The sequence below is a fragment of the Chiloscyllium plagiosum genome, unplaced genomic scaffold, assembly GCF_037043375.1.
Source record: "Chiloscyllium plagiosum isolate Xiang-an unplaced genomic scaffold, Cpla_swu_hap1 HiC_scaffold_2, whole genome shotgun sequence".
Lineage (NCBI taxonomy): Eukaryota > Metazoa > Chordata > Chondrichthyes > Orectolobiformes > Hemiscylliidae > Chiloscyllium > Chiloscyllium plagiosum.
Window position 1 is genome coordinate 53,578,118 of NW_028270140.1, and position 10,218 is coordinate 53,588,335.

At 39.7% G+C, this 10,218-nt stretch overlaps 1 long non-coding RNA gene across 1 annotated transcript; it reads right to left on the bottom strand.

The window, feature by feature from the left end:
• Window positions 1-5,957: 5,957 nt before the first annotated feature.
• LOC148151899 (uncharacterized) lies at window positions 5,958-9,531 on the bottom strand. Its single transcript, XR_015759084.1, has 3 exons — window positions 9,443-9,531; window positions 9,128-9,274; window positions 5,958-6,082 (listed from the first exon to the last, which is right to left on the bottom strand). It is a non-coding gene; the product is annotated as an uncharacterized LOC148151899 (long non-coding RNA).
• Between the last annotated feature and the right edge of the window lie 687 nt (window positions 9,532-10,218).

The window sequence follows — 10,218 nt, forward strand, 5'->3', positions numbered from 1 at the left end:
TTAGATTTCCAGCATAAATAGTATTTTGTTTTTATTTTAATGATTAGGATCACAGCAGCAAATACATGGGAGAACCACCTCCCGCTAGTTCCCTTCCAAACCATTAGCTATCTTGACTTGGAAATATATCACAGTTCCTTCAGTGTTGCAGGATTAAAATCTATGGAATTCTCTAATAGAATTGTAGTCCTACTTACAGCAAAGAGAATACAGTGGTTTAAGAAAACAGCCCATCGCCAATGTTTCAAGGGCAGCTGGGGACGTGCAATCAATACTGGCCCAGTCAGCAATGCCCACATCCCAAAAGTGAATAAAAAAGTATGGGAGACAAGAATGATTTGAGGAGAATGTCATCATACTTTTATTTCTGCATGTAATGGATGACTCTGCGAGGCTAAAAGTCAAGCCAATCTAGTCTCTCTGGAAATGGCTTTACCCATAAATGAAGCTTACTTTTAATGTTAATTGGGGTGCAAAGGATTATGGGAGATTTATATTTGAGGATGAAATAACTACATTATTGTATGATAAAGAAGCCAAAAAGATAGGCACATCGGGTCAGTTTAAACCTTGAAGATCGCAAAAAGCATAAATTTCGCTCCAAGGAGCTTGTGAAATTGAAGTTTTTGACACAAGGTATTGAAGAAAAATCAATTCAATTGCCTATGTAGAGTGGATTTGAACTGTGCTTTATTCAATTAAGCCATTACATTTAGAGTGGTTTCAAAATTGACTCTTAATTATATCAACTTAAAGCTAGAAAATGAGCTATCACCAGGTAGAATGTGACATTTGAGGCCCAGTCTCAAGGTGTGGTGAAAGTGATTGTCCTTAACATCAAGACCTCATTGACAGAGTGTGACACCAAAAAGAACTAGGAAGAACCGAAGGAAATTTCAAGCTCTGGAGGACGAAACACACAAATTTCACAAAACCACATCTATAAAGGTACATTCAAACAAGACCAGAAAGAGTTAACACTTCTAACTTTTTTCTTATCTCAGTTTTCACATTCCAGCTCAAACAGGGAGTTTAGTTCCAAAAATCTCAGCTGTGATACATAGCCACGAATCAAACACTTTTTCTCTCAAACTACAAATCAAAATATCCCTCAGCCATTCCAGTTGTTCCCAGGTTTCCATTCACCCCTTTTTCAGTTTTTTTTTGCCAGGACCGGGTTTTGTGTTGCTTGATCCGTAAGGGGGCTAAGCAGTGCTCCTCGTCGATACTGGAGTCAATGGAGTATTCTTTTGTAAGATGATTTCCTCACATTCTTCCTGGCTCTTCTGTGGTACATTTCAATTCCTCACAGACAACCATTAATTGGTTTTTCAGCTTGGTCTTTTTCATGATCTGATTTCTCTATTATCGCATTCCTTCTCCTAGAACAGATCTGTCCGATTAGGAGGAGGAACCAACTTACTTTCTTTCTGTTTCATTCATGTGGTATTTTCCCAGACCCTTTTAACATCATCCAAGGACCATTGTCCCATGGAGGTATTGTACATTTGTTTGATTTTTACAGAGGTTTTGGGTAGGTTGAATTGTTGTTCTGTCTTTAACACTATAATCCCTCAAGACTGATTACCAAACATAGTGATCTCACACTAAGCCCCACTCTCTGCAACTGGATTCTCAGTTTCCTGACCCACAGGCCATAATCAGTGAAGGCTGGGGACAATATTTTAAGCTCACTAACACTCAACACTGGAGCCCCCGAAGGGTGTGTACTCAGCCCCATACTGTACTCACTGTATACCAAAGACCGTGTTGCCAAATACCAGACTAATGCCATTTACATGTTCGTCGATGACACCATCATATTTGTTCAAATCTCAGATGGCGATGAAACAGACTGCAGACGGGATTTAGAAGACCTGGAAATATATTGAACTGAGAACAACCTAGCTCTCAATGCCGGCAAAAGCAAGAAACTCATTATTATCTTTCAGTGGGATGTTACTCATACACACACACGTGGAACGAGTGGAGAGTGTCAAGCTCCGGGGAGTTGGTCATCCACAACAAGCTTTCTTGGACTCTTCAGATGGACACACTGGTTACAAAGGCCCAACAATGTCTCCTCTTCCTCAGACAGTTGAGGAAATTTGGCATGATGGCAAATACCCTTGCCAACTTTTATAGGTGCGCCTTCAAGAACATTCTGTCTGGATGTATCACTGCCTGGTATGGCAACTATACCGTTTAAGATTGCAGATGGTTACAGAGAATGGTGAACTTGGCCCAGACAATCACAAAGGCCAACCTCCCATCTGTAGAATCCATCTACCAGGCTCGCTGTCAAGGAAAGGCCCCTGCATTCTCAAAGCTCCATCCCACCCTGGCAATTCTTTCTACAACCTCTACCATCGGGAAGAAGGTACAGAAGCCTGAACACATGCACCAGCTGGTTTCAAAACAGTTTCTACCCTACTGTTGTTAGAATACTGAATGGACTCACAAAATCTTAACATTCACCTGTACCTGTGTTTTTGCCGCTGTTTGCCTATTATTTACTTATCTATACTATTTAACTCTGTGATCTGCCTGTATTGCTCGCAATACGAAGCTTTTCACTGTGCCTCAGTACACGTGACAGTAAATTCAATTCAATTCAATTCAATTGTTCTCTTCCTCTGATATGTCAGATGGTGCCAGCCCACCCTTTGCAGTTGTTGGTCATTCTAATTTTTTATAGTCTGCAATTGTGATATTTATGGGTCTGAGTCAAATGCTTAATTAACCTTGGTTGGAAATTTATCACCTCTGCTCAGCCATATACTGATGTCAAATTTTAAGGGCGCACAAGCCTGCGTGCCTGCTGGAGTTTTGAATCGCTTGAAGGCTGACCTTCAGGTTTAGACAACTACCAACGACTTTAGATAGGAAGTGTCCTTATCTGTTGGCGCTGACAATAGGTCTTTCATCTATGGAGAGGTCTGCGTTCTTCAGTGATCCTGCTGACTATGCCAAGTTGACAGATCTCACAACTTTCAATGAAAATTTGAGTAGAGCTCTGTGATTGCCTCTCTTATATAGCACCTTTACTGAAATGGACAGGCTCATGGCCCAATCATAGTCACTATGATGTTTTTGAAGCTTTTAACAATGATTTCTATCTAAGTAATATTTGTCAGATCTGCCAATTAATTAGAAATTTCTTATTACAGGGAAAACAAAGGAATATTCACTTCTGATTAGTTCCAACACAGTTATGTTGGTTAGCACATTTCAATTAAAACCCTGAAAGAATTCAGATTCTGTAAATCAGAAACAAAAATAGAAGTTGCTGGGAAAACTTAGCATGTCTTGCAGCATCAGTGAAGAGAAGTCAGAGTTAACATTTCATTTCGAAACATTTCCAAGTCAAAGGAAACATTAACTGATTTCTTTTCATCGATGCTGCCAGACCACTTAAAATCAAATATCTTTAGGGTGTGTGTGTGTGAGACAGAGAAAGGGAGAAAAGACCTTTCCTGCTGCGTTTGCCGAATTAATTGTTAACCATTTGTAGTCAGATTTGAATCCTTTTATGAACTAATTTGATTCCATGATTAGTGTGATGTTGAATTGTTATCCTATGTGTTTAGCTGCAAGTGTTAATTATTTTGTTCATGGCTACGGTTTCAAATGTTGATATCTTATGTGTTAGCTACAACTGTTATCTCTGCCTTACAGAGTTGAATCAAATGTCAAATGTCTTGAACTTCGATCTCGAGAAAAATGTTTCTGTCAGCAATAGTTGTGGGCAGTCATCTTTTGCTACCCAGTTATTGGCAACCATGGCAAAAGTGAGAACTGCAGATGTTGGAGATCAAAGTCTAGATTAGAGTGGTTCCAGTTCTGCGAGCGCTTCAGGGAACACCTCCGGGACACCCGCACCAATCAAACCCACCGCCACGTGGCCCAACGTTTCAGCTCCCCCACCCACTCCACCGAGGACATGCAGGTCCTGGGCCACCTCCACCACCACTCCTTCACCACTCGACGCTTGGAGGAAGAATGCCTCATCTTCCGCTTCGGAACACTTCAACTCCAGGGCATCAATGTGGACTTCACCAGTTTCCTCATTTCCCCTTCCCCCACCTCACCCCAGCTCAGCACCATCCTCATGACCTGTCCTATCTGCCAATCTTCCTTCCCACCTATCCACTCCACCCTCCTCTCTGACCTACCACCTTCATCCCCACCTCCATCCACCTATTGTACTCTTTGCTACCTTCTCCCCAGCCCCATCCCATCCCATTTATCTCACCACCATGGAGGCTCCCTGCCTTCATTCCTAATGAAGGGCTTTTGCCCAAAATGTCGATTTTCCTGCTCCTCGGATGCTGCCTGACATGCTGTGCTTCTCCAACACTACTCCAATCTAGACTATGGGCAACCATGTGCCATTTTGCACTACTCAATGATGGCTAGCTCTAATAGAGCCCCCGTAAAGCAGACAGTCAGGGAAAAACTGTCTGCTGGTTAGAGTCATACCTGGCAGATAGGAAGATGGTTGTGATTATTAGTGTTAATTATCTCAGTCCTGGGACATCACTGGGTAATCTCAAGTGGAACTTGACAACCTAGGGTGATGTGGTGGCTCAATGGTTAACACTGCTGCCTCACAGAGCGAGGGACATGGATTCAATTCCAGTCTCAGATGACTGTCTGTGTAGAGTTTGCATATTCTCCCAGTGCCTGTGTGGGTTTCCTCTGGGTGCTCTGGTTTCCTCCCATAATCCAAAGATATGCAGGTTAGTTGAATTGGCTGTGTTAAATTGTCCATAGTGTTCAGGGATGTGTAGGTTAGGTGTATTAGTCAGGGGTAATTATATGATAGGGTGAATGGGTCTGGGTGGGTTACTCTTTGGAGTGGTGGTGTAGACTTCTTGGACCGAAGGGCATGTTTCCACAGTGAAGGGATTCTATGATAAGGAATTGTTTTGGAACAATAGGATGCATTTGAAGAGAGGCTAAATTGTTTAAATCAAGGTACATTGTTGAGGCTTTTTTTGTAGTGAAAATAAAGTAGAAAGATTAGATTCTGATATGTGAACAACTGCTCAACAAAGCACAGTCCTTTGGGGTAGAGCTGTCCTGTCCTGAGCCTGGACTTCCAACAGCCTTAACCTGCTGATTTTCCTCTACCTGTGAAAGATTCTGAGGGAACTGAATAATGCAATGTTCTGATCATTTTAACTAATTAAACATCACTGTTTTGATACTTTAGCTAATGGTAATCATAAGTTAACCATAAACCATAGAGTGGACAATTCTGCTGGTTACTGCTGTTGTTTAGAAACCTGCCTTCAGGATACTGGATCTCCATTTTCACTATCCTGCTTCCAAAGAAAACTTAGAGAGAAAAATTGAACACTGAGAAGTATGTTTCATACTAGAACTAATTCCTTCCTGTTCTGTTTTCATAAGAGTCTCCTCAGGTTTTGAGTTAGAAAGGAATTTGTTGGTCTTTGAACATTATACTTTTTTCTGCACAAACCTATTCAAAATTGTGATCCATTTTGAAAGATAGGTTAAACTTGCCTTTATATTGCACTAAAACTCTTGGTTCCATGAAATCTCAGATCAGCTTGTTTTGCTTTCTAAAGCTAATAGTCATATGCTGAATACTCAGTTGAAGAAAATAATGTTGCAAATCATGTTGTAAGAGACTTCTCTCTGTAGACAGACATACTCTTTGAGCACAATCCGCTGAGAACTGTTTAAGATACCACCAATTCCTTATTGCAATTTTGTAGAAAGTATTGTTTCATTGTTTGTCCTGTTGAGCATTCCAGAATCAATAGTGAGCAATCTGACTTAGTTGTGCTTTTATGAGATAAGCAGCTTGTGTGTTTAGGGATCAGAATACTACAAATAGATCAGTTGAATTGCCTATAAATGCTTATTCAATAAACAACAGAAAGACAGCACACTAATATTGGTTGATTTTAATCTCCATGGATATTCAGAAAATCAAATTGACAAAGGTAGTCACTTAATAGAAGTCATAGTAATAGAAGTATTAAGGACAGCTCCAAGAAAAAACATGTTTTGGATCCAATCAGAGATCAGGCAATTTAGATCTGTTAATCTGTAATGAAGAAGGTTTAATAAATTATGTCAGAGCAAAAGATCAACTGGGAGACGGTAATTATAACGTAATAAATTTTAAAACTCAGAGTGAGGAACTTGAGTCAGAAACAACCGTGTTAAGCTTAATTAAAGGTAATTATATAGGGATAAGGGCAGAGTAGGCTGGAGCAATGACTTTTGGCAGCAAAAATGGTTAAGGATCAATGGCAAATATTTAATAAATTAAGTCATGAATCACAGCAAAGATAGATACCAGTGAGGTAGAAGGACTCAAGAAAGTGAATAAACCAACTATGGTTAAAGAAACTGAAAGGAAAATGGTACAGCATGTAATGGACATCCATAAGGAATTGTGAGCAATATAGACATTGCTAGACCTCCAGTGTTAGATGACAATTATTAACAGCCGATGGGCAATTAAACTGACATGTTTTTCTTGGAGATGAAGGTCAAGATGAAATTTGAGAGAAGTTTTCAAAATAATGAGAGATCTGGACTAAGTGGATTGGGAAAAACTATTCCCACTTATTTCAGGAATGACAGGCTATAGATTCAGCATAGCTACTAAAAGAAGCAAAAGAGATGTAAGGATTTTTTTAAAGTAACATATGGTTAAGGGCTGGAATGTGCCTGAGAGTGTGGTGAAGGTAGCATTTGAACTGGAATTAGACTGTTATTTGAAAAGGAAGCATAGACTCCTTTTGCATTATAAGAATCCTGTATGATTCTGTGAATTAAATAAAGTTTGCCACTAATAATATTAAGGCTTATTTCAGTGCATAACATAGAGAAATATTATGCTGTCTAAATATTAAATTATAGATAAAGAATTAAATACCACACTATTACCTATATTAAGAATCCATGATTCATGTAATTTCACGATAATTTCTACTTGGGCCTAACAATCTGTTTTATTTACAACAGGTTGCTCGGTAAACTGATCAGATCCGGGAAATCAGCAAAAGGTTTGGGATTTTGAGATTTCTACAGAAGTTCCCTGGATTTGTTTTTTCTACTAATATTTAATGAATCATTGTGGGATACTTCTCTTATGTTTGACGCAGTAGATAGTTTCATTCCTGAGGCATTTTCATCCTTCAGATATTTATCATCCAAGCACAGAGGCACTGAAATTACTCACTGATTCAATGTGGTCTCTTATCTGCTGATGAGATAAAGGATCAAATTAAACCTGCTTTCTTTGACCCTATTTTTTTGCCTGATACAGGTATTACAGTTTAATACCACAATTCTTTGTATCATACTTAATCTAAGCAGCGTTGCTTTTCCACGGTTCATCACACTGACTTTATTGTGCTTTTAACTGCATAATTTTAATTTAAAAATAACACAATCCTGCATCTTGTATCTTCATAATAGATCAAAATTAAATACATGAGATGCAAGAACTTTATCTGAGTTAAGATTAATATCTGTTTGGAATTCCAGTCAAATAATTCTCTCAATGCGAATAAATCGCAGATGTATTAGCAGTTTTACATTTGTTCATGAGATGTGGACAGCACTCATTGGATCACTATCTTTTGCCCGACCCTAAAATTCCCAGAGGAAAGTTAAGCGTCAATCATTTTCTATGAGTCTGGAATCACATGTACGCCAGACCAGGACAGGATCACCGATTTTCTTCCCTAAAGGACTTTGGAAGATGAATCATCTTTGTGCATTATCTCTGTGTCTACCTTCAGTGTATCTTTGCCAGTCCTTAAGTCTCCTTTAAGGAGAGCTACTACAGCCACTGCAGCATTGCTAATGGAAGCTGCATTGCATTGGAAAAGATGTGAACTGCACTGTCATGCATGTTGGACATGGCAATCCGACTAGCTTGCTGGCAACTGCAAAGGCAGCTGTTGGGGTGTCGGCAGTAGGAGGATGAATGCCAATTTGCTAAGGGGGAAAGCAACATAGTTTCTTGGATCAGGCAACACGGCAGTCTGACATGGTAAGAGTGCTTTCCTATATAATACCCCATTTACCACAAAATCTGTTCTCTTATCAAGACAGATGTCTTGGTGTTATTTTTGTAATGTCTTTAAAGCTAAGGTAGATATTTTTTGAACAATAAAGGAATTAAGGGATACGGTGAGAGTGTGGTTAAGTGGATCTGAGTCCACAAAAAGGTCAGCCACAAGCTTATTGAATGGCGGAGCAGGCTTGAAGAGCTGGATGGCCCACTCCTGCTCCTAGTTCTTATATCCTTATGATATTTGTTGTAACACCAGTCCCGCTAACTCATGTTACAGCTACACTGCTTGACTGTAAGTTTACACTTGGTTGATTGCCCTGACTATCCACTGCAATGACTCCATTACACTCTGACTGCTAAAAGGGAGGGACATCACATGTGTTAATCATTTTACTATCTTAAAGCTACACTGCCATTTTGTAATTTGTATAATAACACAATAAATAACAGGTTCACATCAAATGGAGTCACTGCGAAATGGATAGCACTTCAGAAGTCTGAATAATAGATTGCATGACTATAGCGACATCCTGTAAACAAATTTGCACAGAGAAATCTTCAATAATAATGAGGCTTAGCTGACAGTAAGGGAAACAGTGACATCATGTAAATGTAACTGGTGAGTAGTACAGAGAACTGGCTAATGCTCTGGAGATGTGGGTTCAAATCTTAAGTTGGCGTCTTTTGAAAGTTAAAATCAATTAATAAAATCTGGAAGAACAAATCCACCTCAGAAATTATAACCATGAAGCTGTCATCAATCATTGTAAAAACCTATCTGATTCACTAGTTTTCCTGGAAGGAAATCTGCTGTCCTTGTCTTGCCAACATGTGACTCCACATTACAGCTATGTGATTGATTCTTAATTACAGTTGAAAATGGGGCTTGTTAGTCATTCATTCAAGATGAGTGAAGGATGGGCAACAAATGCTGGCCTTGCAAACAATGAATAAAGCAATAAGACTAACTATTTCTCCATTCTAACATTGACTAGCTGCTGCTTAAGCTGTAATGGAAGCTGTAATCTGTTATTAGAGGCTGGATCAAGGTTTTACCTGCAGATTTTGCCATCATTTCCATGCCTCCAGTTCTGTGCTAAGCTGGTGCCAGACTCCTTGGTGCTTGTTGACATTGAGGCTGAGTCTTCAATTTCCTCCACCAGTTCACTGTGCACACAAATTGGCCTTCCTTATTAGGCTGCCCTATCAAATTGGAGGAGAAAGTGAGGACTGCAGATGCTGGAGATCAGAGCTGAAAATGTGTTGCCGGAAAAGCGCTGCCTGACCTGCTGCGCTTTTCCAGCAACACATTTTCTGCCCTATCAAATTATTCACTGAAACCTCTCTAACAGAAGTCAAGTGTAACCTCACCCTCTGGTAAGCTGGCATATGTGCTATCCTTGTCCACTGCCAAAGTCCACTCATATCCAGTACCTTGAGACATACGGATCCGACATCTGTGCAATCCTATAAATGAAGCAGGATGTGTGAATTGTGACTTTGATTGTGAGAATGAGTGATGGGATACTTTCACCACTGTTTGTCTTACCCTTCTTTCACTTTCTGACTGCTTTGCACTTCTTGGGAATCCAAAAAGAGAGTGCTACCGGAGTGGTCATGTTACCAAACCGGTAATCTATATGCCAGTGAAGTTCATATTTCATATTAACATAGAAGAAGGGCACAAACGTCATGTAGTGTTATAGAGAGGAGTGAGAGTAAGGGTCGTTGGTTGCATCATTTATAGTTCGCACAGAATTTACTGTGTGTGGCCTCCAGTGCAGTGTCAAAATAGCTACAAGCTTGAACAACATGAAGCCTGATTCCCATGAAGCAAGAAGTCGATAAAAGTAAAGGATCTCACAGAGATTATACTTAAAGGGAGTGACTTAAAATGTTACCAAGTGAAACTGGAGGGAAAGGAGGAATGTGTTTCCTGAAACTGCTGCATAAATATCTGCTGTCACTAAAATTTTAAATTTCTTTTTAAAAAAAATTCCCTTGACTAAGATTTGATATTCCATGCATCTCAGTCTCTGAAGTTGTGCTTGACATTTCCACAACAGCCAGCTCCCTCCTCAGCCACCTTCCTTTATGAGGTGCAGGATAGCTTTAAGTACAGCTACATTCTTCTCATAATATTGTCT